The 12743-nt window shown below is 40.5% G+C and overlaps 1 pseudogene; it reads left to right on the top strand.

The window, feature by feature from the left end:
- Positions 1 to 257: 257 nt before the first annotated feature.
- LOC119530394 lies at positions 258 to 1991 on the top strand (annotated as a pseudogene).
- The last annotated feature ends 10752 nt before the right edge of the window (positions 1992 to 12743 follow it).

Raw genomic sequence — 12743 nt, 5'->3', positions numbered from 1 at the left:
GCAAAATTGATAAGAAAGATGCTAACACCTCAATAAAATATGGGCAAGGCCATGAACAGACCCATTTCACAGAAAAAGAAATGCAGAATGGGCCCTCTGCTACATTTGTGCTCTGTGTAATCTATCATCCCAGTGGATCTGAAAGTAATTTTCCTAAAACAGAATCATATTAACTCCCTTGCTGAAAACATTTATTTGTTCCCTGTTTTCTATGAGATTGTTTTAAGAAGGAAACTAGATTATTATATACTGAGACGATGTTAAGTAGAGAGCAGTGTGAGAAAGGGCACCGGATAGGGTGTGTTTAGTGACATTGGAATGTCATTCTCAGAAGAGTGGAATGACACCAAGCAGACTTCAGGGACTTAATGAGGTAATCCTAGGAAGTAAGTAAATGATAAAGAGTAGACCAGACATTCAACAAGCTTATCGATAAGGAGAGTGAGTCATGACAATAGCTAGAACAGGAAATGGTTATTAACCTATCTATTTGTCTAATAGATACTGATTCCTAATTTTGTTCTGATTTCTTATCTTTTTGTTTGTTATCATGTTTGTTTGTTTGTTCGTTTTAGGTGGAAAGGGATTATTGATGTAACTCACACTCATGGAAAATTTGAAAAGTACATTTCCAAGCCTGGAAGCAGGTACCTCTCTGTCAGCTCCCAGAACCCCCGCTGAAGGTCACCTTCCCCTGACTATGTGCCTGAGTGTCAGCAACATGCTACCAGGCAGGGATCCTATACCAGCATCCAAAACAAGGGGGAGTTCATCCCAGAGTCCAGTGAGCAGGCATGCTGGATCCCTCTGAACAGTGCAGAAAATTCCCTGTCGGGAAGCTTGGACAGCCCATCGTTCTGGAAATCATGAATATCCGGAGCCCAGAGCTTCCCAGACAACAGACAGGAGATCGAGGCACTCAGCTCTATAAGAAAAGAGTCAAAGGAGGAACCTGTCCCCAGTGCTGTGATGTTTCTGTGCACCACGAGGACCACAAAGATGGCAGAAGGACAATTCCACACATACACCACATTAAGGCAACTTATTCACCCTGGTACCCTCCAGCCGCTCCCTGAGCACAAATGGCGAGAACCTGGGTCTGGCTGTACAATACTTGAACACCTGTGGGTGCTTGCACAGTGCAGACAGCAAGAACACTCTCTCTTTGCATGAGAGGAATGTGCCAACCAAGTGCCCCCATCAACTGGTGCCAGGGAAAGCTCCTGGGCCAGAGTGCCTCCACACGGGGCTATTTGTGCTGTGACATGGACACCATCTGTGAACTTGCTTCCAAGCAAGTCTAATTTGACCCAGCCAGTCCTGAGGAAAGCAAGGAGGCAAGTGCTCTGGAATTGAAATCCAGTTGCTGGAGAACTATGGCTGTCTGCGAGACAGTGCTGCAAAGACTTTCACCATCTTCATGGAATACATGCTGGGGTGGGATGGGGAGGGTGTTGCTCAATGAAAGACCAGTTGAAGGCCTATGGAGCTCTGACAGAGACTGTGGCCCAAAAGTAAACCCAGCAGATCCTGGAGGGCGTATCTTACCTGCAGAGTAATGTGATTGTTCACCAGGATATCAAGGGAGCCAACATCCTCTGAGACTTTGCTGGGAATGTGGAGCTGCAGGACTTTGGGGCCAGCAAGCCCCTGCAAACTGTCTATATGTCAGGGACTGGCATGCACTCGGTCACTGGCATGCCTTACTGGATTAGCCCTGAGGTGATCAGCAGTGAGAGCTACTGGAGGAAGGCAGATGTCTGCAGCCTGGGCTGCAGTGTCACGGAGATGCTGATAGAGACACTACTTTGGGCAGAGTAAGAAGACAAAGCCGCCGTTTTCAAGAATGCCACCCAACCCACCAATCCTTGGCTGCCCTCTCACATCTCTGGACATGGTTGGGACTTCCTAAGATGCAATTTTGTGAAGGCCTGCTAGAGATCTTCGCTGAGGAACTGCTCACATACCACTTTGCACAGCTGGTGTACTGAGCTCTTAAGACAACACTACTGCCAGCCGCCTCCTGCTGCATGGGCAAGGGGCAAGAGACTTCTGGGGACTCAGCAAAGTTGCTGCTTCTCCCAGGCAAGGCTGTGGACCCTAGAGCTGCAATCCAGTCAACCTTTATCTGTGTCCCTTCTAACACTGGGGCTCAGAGATAGGATGAGGGGAGCTGCAGCCTTAAGGACTGGGAACCCCAGCCTGCCAGACCAGAGGGCACTGGTGTCCTAAGCTGTGGAGGGGAAGGAGCTAGGAACAGTGTGGGAGGGTGGTTGTGGGCCCCACCTCAGGGTTGTGTCCTGATGCTGCAATCAGCACCAGGACCCAGAGAGTCTGGGGGCACAGGATTGGCTCAAAGTGTGAATAGTGTTATTTTCATTCAGAGTGTCATTTTGTTTTGCCTCCCAATGTCTGGAGACCACCATGGGCATCTCTGGGCTGAATAAGCCCACTCAAGCCTGAGGTAAAGCCCTGCAGCCCCCCATCCAATGGAGGGCAGAGACCTGGGCTGCTCTCTCCCTTAGATCCCCCAGGCCAGCTTTGCCAGTCCTTATCCTTTAAATGAACGAAGCAAATGTTATACTGCCTTATTCAGGGAAGGAGGAGCCTGTCCTGCTTCCTTCATAACCCTGCTCCCCTCCCTAGGCAGAGGCCTGACATCTGGAACTGCCCCCGCTGAGGAGGGAAACCTAGTTTTGTCAAGGCAATTCTCAATTTGTCAAGACAAATTGGAGTCACTCTTTTGGAGTCACCAAGTTTTTCAACTGGAGACCTTGTGTGTTCTCTGGGATCTGAGTACCCTGCAGTGGGCTTGGGCCTTGGGCTGGGCTGGAAAGAGCTGAAGGCAATGGCCTTGTGTTCCTGGCCTGGCATCTGTTCCCCCATTGGAACAGAAAGGAAGATGGATAACACAATTAGGGCATCTGAGCCGGTTGGTGCCCTGGCTCCTGAGTAGGCAGTTAGGATAGCCAGGAGCATCATGTCAGGCTGTCTGCAAGTTGTTACTCACTGGGCCAGAGCTTGAACCATCTGTTAGAAGGGAAAGCCCATGTGCTGCCCCCAACTGTGTCTAAAACCACCAGCTCTGTTCTTCCTTAGCCAGCCTTGCTCAGACCCTTGAGGTCTCAGCCTCTTTCCCTTCTTGCCCCTTCCCTGGGGGAGGGATGACAACAGGGGTTGGGGTTGCGGGATTTCCAAGCAGCTTAGATTTGGCCATATTTACCTCAGCCTGGGTGCAGGTCCTTTCTTCCGGCCCTTTCCCTCCAAAATGAGCCTGTTGCTAAAGCTCCTCCCTTGCAACACCATTTCCTTGGGAGTTGACATTATAGAGAAAAAAAAAAGCTAGTGCCCAGGGATGGGCAACTCCTAGTAGCTGGGGATTGGTGCCAGGTAGCTCATTGTCAGCCATGCCCACTTCTCATGGACACCAGAACAAGCCGAAGCCTTCATTATATGTTGACAATGTACTTGAATGAATGTAGTTACTTGTTAATTTATATCTCATATTATATTTGATGGTATGTATGTGTATATATATATATATATCAATTCTAGACTATTACAGGTGATAGACACCTCAAGAGAGAGAAGAGAAAATGAAAGTAGCTGGTTTTGTAAAAATGTGTGTTGCATGGGCCAACTCAGACTAGACCCTCCTTTTCCCCCAGGAGCCTTTGTCAGACACCCCCAGCACTGCCCTCCGAAAACAGTGAGCACATGCTCCTGCTGTCACCTTCCCCTTGCACAGGGTGGGGACTGACCCCTCATGACCAAGACTGCTGTGCAGCAGCTCAGCATCCCCACAACCCCATCCTGATGGCTGTAGCAACTCCACCCCTGTACCTGATCCTGAGAGGAAACAGAGCCTGGTGCCAGTGCGACAAGATGAGATGACTGCACGTCTCAGGTTCAGGCTCCAACAGTCCCGCCCCTCCTGGGGTCTTACCTCACAGGGAATGTATTTTTTTGTTTGTTTGTTTGTTTTTTAATTTACAAAACCATTTAATTAACATAATTATTCATTGTTAAAACATCAAAACAGACCACTGTATTTCAGAGAGTATATATGTAATGATTTTTAAAGCTCTAGTGAGGCACACTTTAGACTTAGGTAAGCAACATATTACATTAACAGTGAATGTGTTTTTTTGTTTGTTTGTTTGTTTTAATTTTTACTGGGATTGTTCAGATACCATACAATTATCCAAAGACCCAAAGTGTACAATCAGTTGCCCCTGGTACCCTCTTACAGCTGTGCATCCATCACCACACTTAATTTTTGTTCAATTTTTAGAACGTTCTCATTACTCCAGACAAGAAATAAAGTGAAAGATGGGGAAAAAAAAAGAGAAAAAAAAAGGAAAGAAAAAGAAAAGGAAACTCGAATCCTCCTATATCCCTAACCAACCCCCTCAATTGCTGACTCATAGTGTTGGTATAGTACATTTGTTACTGTTTATGAAAGAATGTTGAAATACTACAGACTGTAGTATATAGTTTACAATAGGTATATATTTCTTCCCTATATGCCCCTCTATTATTAACTTATAGTTGTATTGTCATACATTTGTTCTGGTTCATGGAAGTGATTTCTAATATTTGTACAGTTAATCTCGGACATTGTCCACCACAAGGTTTATCGTTTTATACATTCCCATCTTTTGACCTCCAACTTTCCTTCTGGTGACATATATGGCTCTAAGCTTCCCGTTTCCACCTCATTCATATGCCATAACAGTGAATGTGTTTTGAAAATGAATTTACCCATAACATTTTTGAAATCACCTATATAACTGTTTGTTGAGCTGTACTTTAAAACACTTTCTGTATATAGGTTATATTTTATAATAATGGAAATGACTGAAATTGTGGAACTGTAACCATAACATTCTTTGAAATTTGTTATCTAACTACTGATCAAATTGAACTTTGAAAGTTATCACTGTTACGTAAAAAAAATGCATTAAAAAAATTTGAAAACAAGCCAACAAAAACTTGATTTTTTTGTACCCAAAACTGTGGACATGCTAGATCTGTATCCTAAGCCCAAGCTGTTGTTTAAATTTTATTTATTGCATTTTATTAAATAATCCAGATGAAAAATTGTGGTACCCTAGGATGACCTGGACCCAAAGGTTCTGAAGGGTAGTTTCCCAGCAGCCCCTAGACTTGCTGTGGGAATGGGCCATGTTGCCATTTTCTCATTGTTCCGTGGAGTGTGCCTGCCTTGGCCAACCCAGCTGGGGCTGGGACAGCTCCCACTCTGCTACCCCGTGCCCCCAGCCTCCTGCCCGCCTCCAGCCCTGTCTCTGTCTCTGTCTAAATTTTGGATGGTGCAGAAGAACCCACAGCCATAGTTACTTGACTATACCTTAACTGAGGGCTTGCAGTGTAAAGCAAGACAAGTGTTGCACATTACTTACAATAAAAGGGATAATTTATACCAAAAAAAAAAAGATTGACCAAAGATGTGGGGGTCTATTTCTGAACTCTCAATTCAATTCTATTGATCAGTGTATCTGTCCTTGTGCCAGTACTAAGTTGTTTTGACCACTGTAGCTTTGTAATATGCTTTAAAGTCAGCAAGTGTGAGTCTTTCAAACTTGTTCTTCTTTTTCATGATGTCTTTGGCTACTCAGGGCCATTTTACCCTTCCAAATAAATTTGATATCTGGCTTTTCCATGTTTGCAAAGTAGGCTGTTGGACTTTTGATTGGGGTTGCATTGAATCTGTAAATTGTTCAGGGTAGAGTGGACATTTTAACAATATTTAGTCTTCTGATCTATGAACATGGACTATTCTTCCAATTATTTAGGTCTTCTTTGATTTCTTTAGCAATATTTTTTAGTTTCCTGTATACAAGTCCTTTAAATCCTTGATTAGTTTTTTTCCTAGATATTTTATTCCCTTAGTTGCTATTGTAAATGCAGTTTTTTTCATGATTTCCTCTGCAGGTTGTTCATTACTACTGTATAGAAACACTACTGATTTCAAGGTATTGATCTCATACCCTACCACTTTGCTGAATTCATTTTTAGCTCTAGGAGCTTTGTTGCAGGGATTTTTCAGGACTTTCTGTAAACAGGATCATGTTATCTGCAAATAGGGAAAGTTTTACTTCTTCCTTTCCAATCTGAGTGACTTTTATTTATTTTTCTTGCCGAACTGCTCTGGCTATAACTTCCAGTACAATGGTGAATAACATGGGGACAATGGGCATCTTTGTCTTAAGCTTCATCTTAGAGGGAAAGCTTTCAGTCTTTCACCATTGAGTATAATGTCAACTGTGGGTTTTTTTATATGTGCCCTCTATCTCATTGAGAAATTTTCTTTTTATTCTTAGTTTTCTAAGTGTTTTCATCGAGAAGGGGTGCTGGATTTTGTCAAATGCCTTTTCTGTGTCAATGGAGATGATAAGGTTTTTTTTCCCTTCGTTTAGCTATTACTGTGGTTACATTATTTGATTTCCTTTTGGTGAACCTCCCCTGTATAACTGAGATAAATTTTTCCCACTTGATTATGGTCTGTAATTCTTTTAATGTGATGTTGGATTCAGTTTGCTAGTATTTTGTTGAGGATTTTTGCATCTTAGTCGTAAGTGAAATTGGTTTGTAATTTTCTGTCCTCATAGTATCTTTATCTGGCTTAGGTATAAGGGTGATATTGGTTTTGTAGAATGAATTAGGGAGTATTCCCTCATCTTCAATTTGCTGGAAGAGTTTTGAACAGGATTGTGTTAATTCTCAGAATGCTTGGTAAAATTCCCCTGTGAAGCCTTCTGCTCCTGGTTTGGTTGGGAGATTTTTGAGACTGATTCAATCTCTTTACTAGTAATTGGTTTGTTGAAATCTTCTATTTCTTCTTGAGTCAATGTAGGTAGTTTGTGTGTTTCTAAGAATTTGCCCATATCATCTAGATTATCTACTTTGTAGTATCCTCTTATAGTCCTTTTTATTTCACTGGGGTTGATAGTAATATCTCCCTTTTCATTTCTGGTTTTAGTTATATATGGCTTTCTCTTTTTCCTTCACCAGTCTAGCTAAATGTTTGTCAATTTTATTGATTTTTTTCAAAGAACCAACTTTTGGTTTTGTTGATTGTCTCTATTGTTTTTATTCTCTAGTTAATTTATCTCCACTCTAATCTTTATTTCCTTCCTTCTGCTCACTTTAGGTTTGGTTTGCTCTTCTTTTTCTAGTTCTTCCAGTTTTGAGGTTAGAAGCCTGGTTTGAAACCTTTCTTCTTTTTTAATGTAAGCATTTAGAGCTATATGTTTCTGTCTCGGCACTGCTTTTGCTGCCTGCCATACATTTTGGTAGGTTGTTTTTCATTTTCAAGAAATATTTCAAGATATTTTCTAATTTCCCTTGTGATTTCCTCTTTAACCCATTTGTTGTTTAAGAGTACATTGTTTAACTTCCACATATTGGTGAATTTTCCATTTCTTCCTCTGTTATTGATTTCTAGCTTCATTCCATTCTGGTCAGAGATATACATTGTATGTTTCAGTATTTTTGAATTTGTTGAAACTTGTTTTGTGGCCTTAGATATAGTGTGTCCTGGAGAGTGATCTCTGTGCACTTGTGAAGAATGTGTATTCCATAGTAGTTAGTGAAGTATTCTCTATGTGTCTGTTGGGTCTAGTTGGTTTAGAGTATCGCTCAAGTCTTTTATTTCTTTATTAACTTTCTGTCTAGATGTTCTAAACATTATTGAAATTTGTCAGTATTTGCTTCATATATTTTGGGCTCTGCTGTTAGGTGCATATATTTATAATTGTTGCATCTTTTTATTGAATTAAACCCTTTATCAGCATATAAGGATCACTATGCCCCTCCTAACTGTTTTTTTACTTGGAGTCTGTTTTATCTATTATTATTATGCTTATCATAGCTCTCTTTTGGTTACTACATGAATGGCATATTTTTTTTGCATCATTTCGCTTTCAACCTACCTATGTCTTTAAATTCAAGGTGAGTCTCTAATATAGACAGTGTACATTGGGGCATGTTTTTTTATCCAATCTGCCAATCTCTGCCTTTTGACTGGAGAGTTAAATCCATTTAGTCACTACTGATAATGCAGGACTTTCTTCTGCTATTTGCTACATGGTCTTTGTAAGTCTTATACCTTTTTTGACCCTCAATTCTTCTGTTAATGACTACTTTCCTTTTTATTTGATTTTTTGTTTTGTACCGTATTAAGTCCCTTTCTGGATATACTTTTCACGTATTTTCCTTGTTATTCCAATGGGGTTAACATTTAAAATCCTAAATATATGACAATCATATTTGATTAGATACCAACTTGACTTCAATAGCATGCACATACACTGTTCTTATACCCTTCCATCCCCCACCATCTTCTGTACTTGTTAAAAGCTATATCTTTGTACATTTTATGTCCAAAACCATAATTTATCATTATTTTTTATGCATATGCATTTGCATTTTTAGTACCTGTAAGAAGAAGTGGAGTTGTAGCCAAAAAATATAATGCAATAGTACAGAGTCCTTTATTTCTTTATGCTGCTTTGAACCACTGTCTAGTGTCCTTTCCTTTCAGTCTGAAGAACTCCCTTTAGCATTGCTTGTAGAGCAGGTTTTGGGGTGATGAACTATCTCAGCTTTTGTTTATCTGAGAATGTCTTAATCTCACACTCGTTTTTGAAAGAAAGTCCCACCAGGATATAAAATTCTCAGTGAGCAATTTTTTTCTTTCAGCACTTTGAGTATTTCAACCCACTGTCTTCTTCCCTCCATGGTTTCTTATGAGAAATTGGCAGTTAATCTAATTGGGACTCCCTTCTGCATGGCATGTAGCTTTTCTCTTATGCTTTCAGAACTCTCTTCTTGTCATTTGCATTTAATAATTTGATCATTATGTGGCACGGAATATTTCTCTTCAAATTTAGCCTGTTTGGTCTTCTTTGGGCTTCTTGGATGTGCATATTCACATCTTTTGCTCAGTTTGGGAAGTTTTCTGACATTGCTTCTCTTTTTAAATGCAATTTTATTGAGATGTATTCACACACTGTATAAACCATCCAAAGTATACAATCACTGGCTTGCAGTATCATCAAATAGTTGTGCATACAACCCCCTGTTCAATTTTAGAACATCTTCATTACTCCAGAAAAGAAATAAAAAAGAAAACCAAATCCTCCCATATCCTTATCCCCACCACCCATTATTGACCTATAGTATTGGTGTGGTACATTTGTTACTGTTGATGAAAGAATATTAAAATCTTGCTGTTAATTATAGTCCATAGTTTGCAATATGTACATTTTCCTCATATACCCCTTTATTATTAACTCCTTGTAATAGTGCAGTACATTTCTTCTAGCTGATGAAAGAATTTCCTTTTTATGTATTTGTACAGTTAATCACAGATGATATTACCACAAGATTCATTGTTATTCATTCCCATGTTTTAACCTCCAACTTTCCTTCTGGTGACATACAGGACTCTAAACTTCTCCTTCCTACCACATTCACACACCATTCAGTACTGTTAATTATTCTCACAATAACATGCTCTATCACCACTATCCATTTTCAAGCATTTAAGTTTAACCTAGTTAAACATTCTGCATACATCAAGCAACTACTCTCATTCTTTAGCCTCATTCTATATCCTGGTAACCTATTTCTCCAGTTCGCTAAAGCTGCCATTATGTGAAATACCAGAAATGGATTGGCTTTTATAAAGGGAGTTTATTAGGTTACAAATTTATAGTTCTAAGGCTATAAAAGTGTCCAAATTAAGGCATCAACAAGAGGATACCTTCACTGAAGAAAGGCCAGTGGCATCTGGAACACATCTGTCAACTGGGAAGGCATGTGGCTGGCATTTGCTGGTCCTTTGCTCCCAGGTTGTATTTCAAAATGGCTTTCTTGAAATGTCTCTGGGCTTCTGTCTCTCTTAGCTTCTCTCAGCTTTCTGCTTGGTTCTCCTGGAGCATTTCTCTCTAAGCATCTAGGAGTCCTCTCTTAGCTTCTCTGGGGCAAACTCTGGGCTTCATCTCTTAGCTTAGCATCTCCAAACGTCCTTCTGTCTGCATTTCCCAGCGTTTCCTAGCATCTGGGTCTGTGTGAGTCTTAGCTTCTCCTGGGGGCAAACTCTGGATTGCATATCTTAGCTTCTCCCCCAAATGGCTCTCTCAGCTTCTCTGAGCCCCTTCTCTCCATGAGCTCTCTTAAAGGACTCCATTGATCTAATTTAGACCAGCCCAGAATGGGCATGGACACGTCTCCATGGAAATATTTTAATCAAAGTTCTTACCCACAGTTGGGTGAGTTACATCCTCATGGAAACATTCAATCAAAATGTTCCATCCAACAAGATTGGATTAAAAGATCATGGCTCTTTGGGATCCATAACAGTTTCAAACTGGCACACCTATATCTATATTTTATGTTTATGTGTTTACATATTATAATTAGTTCATATTAGTGAGATCTTACAATATTTAGCCTTTTGTGTCTGACTTACTTCACTTAACATAATATCCTCAAGGTCATCCATGTTGTTGCATGCTTCAGGACCTCATTCCTTCTTGTTACTGAATAATATTCTATCATATGTATAAACCACATTTTGTTTATCCATTCATCTGTTGACAGACACTTGGGTTGTTTCCATCTTTTGGCAATTGTGCATAGTGCCACTGTGAACATCAGTGTGCAAGTGTCTGTTGGCATCCTTGCTTTCATATCTTTTGGATATATCCTGAGTAGCAGGATTGCCAAGATCTATACCTAGCTTCCTGAGGAACCTCCAAACTATCCTCCACAGTGGCTGTATGTTCCAGCTTGTTAATGCTGCCAGAATGCAAAACACCAGGAATGGATTGGCTTTTATAAAAGGGGGTTTATTTGGTTACACAATTACAGTCTTAATGCCATAAAGTGTAGAAGGTAAGGCATCAACAATTGGGTACCTTTACTGGAGGGTGGCCAATGGTGTCCTGAAAACCTCTGTTAGCTGGGAAGGCATGTGTCTGCTCCAGAGTTCTGGTTTTAAAACTGTTTTCTCCCAGGACATTCCTCTTTAGGTTGCAGCTCTCTCCAAAATGTCACTCTTGCTGCTCTGCTCTGCATCTGGGCCTGTGTAGCTCTTTTTAAAGTACTCCAGTGATCCAATAAAGACCCACCCTGAATGGGTGGGGCAACATCTCCATAGAAAAAATCCGATGAGCAATCTTGCCCACAGCTGATTGAGTCACATCTCCATGGAAACACTGAACCAATAGCTTCCAACCTAATCAACACTAATACATCTATCCCCACAAGATTGCTTTTAAGAATATGGATTTTTCTGGGGGACATAACATGTACAACTAGTACACTGTACAATTTTACATTTCCCCCAGCTGTGAATGTGTCCCAGTTTCTCTACATCCTCTCCAACACTTGTAGCTTCCTATTTGTTTAATAGTGACCATTCTAATAAGTGTGAGATGATACATCATCATGGTTTTGATTTGCATTTCCCTAATAGCTAGTGAAACTGAGCATCTTTTCATGTGCTTTTTAGCCATCATGTCCTTATTCTTTGACTATTTCTTCTGCCCTATTCTCTCTTTCTTCTCCTTCTGGAACTCCCATAATGCATGTATTGGTTATGCTTGATGGTGTCCCAGAGATCTCTTAGACTATTTTCACATTCTATTAAACTTTATTCTTTCTGCTCCTCAGCTTGTCTCATTTCAATTGTCTTGTCTTCAGGTTCATGGATTCTTTCTTCTGCCAGTTCCGATCTGCTTTTGAAACCTTCCTGGGAAGTTTTCATTTCAGTTATTGTGGTCTTCAACACCTGTGCCAGTTTGAATGTATTATGTCTCCCAAAACACAATTATCTTTGATGTAATCTTTTGTGGGCAGATGTATCAGTGTTTATTAGATTGTAATTCTTTTCATGTTTCCATGGAGATGCCCCCCACCCAACTGTGGATGATGACTCTGATTGGATAGTTTATGTGGAGGTGTGGCCCCACCCATTCAGTGTGGGCCTTGATTAGTTTACTGGAGCACTATATAAGCTCAGACAGGAGTGAGCTTGCTACAGCCAAGAAGGACACTTTGAAGAAGGCAAAGGAACTGAGAGAGGAGTTGCAGATGAGACACAGTTTAAAGATGGCTGTTGAAAGCAGACTTTTGTTCTGGAAAAGCTAAGAGAGGAAAAATGCCCCAAGAGCAACTAAGAATGACATTTCTGAGGAACTGCAACCTAGAAAGGAATGTCCTGGGAGAAAGTCATTTTGTAACCAGAACTTGGAGCAGATGCCAGCCATGTGCCTTCCCAGCTAACAGAGGTTTTCTGGATGCCATTGGCCATCCTCTAGGGAAGTTACCTGATTGTTGATGCATTACCTTGGACACTTTATGGCCTTAAGACTGTAACTTTGTAACCAAATAAAACCCCTTTAAAAAATCCAATCCATTTCTGGTGTTTTGCATTCTGGCAGCATTAGCAAACTGGAATGTAATATATTAAAAATATACCTAGTTATCATATCAATTCTAATTACCACTAGAATGCCAACTCCATTGAGAACAGAAAATTTAATGTGTTTCACACAATGATATATTTTCAACACCAAGAAAAGTGCCTGGCACATACAAGAACTCAATTAACCTTTGTGAGCAGAATAAGTAAATCTAAAATTTTAAAAATTTTGGGATTTTGTGTTATAAAATAATTTCATAGAGATTACAAAATAAATATGCGTAAAGTG

The sequence above is a fragment of the Choloepus didactylus genome, chromosome 3, assembly GCF_015220235.1.
Source record: "Choloepus didactylus isolate mChoDid1 chromosome 3, mChoDid1.pri, whole genome shotgun sequence".
Classification (NCBI taxonomy): Eukaryota; Metazoa; Chordata; class Mammalia; order Pilosa; family Megalonychidae; genus Choloepus; species Choloepus didactylus.
This window is presented reverse-complemented; position numbering and strand designations above follow the sequence as displayed.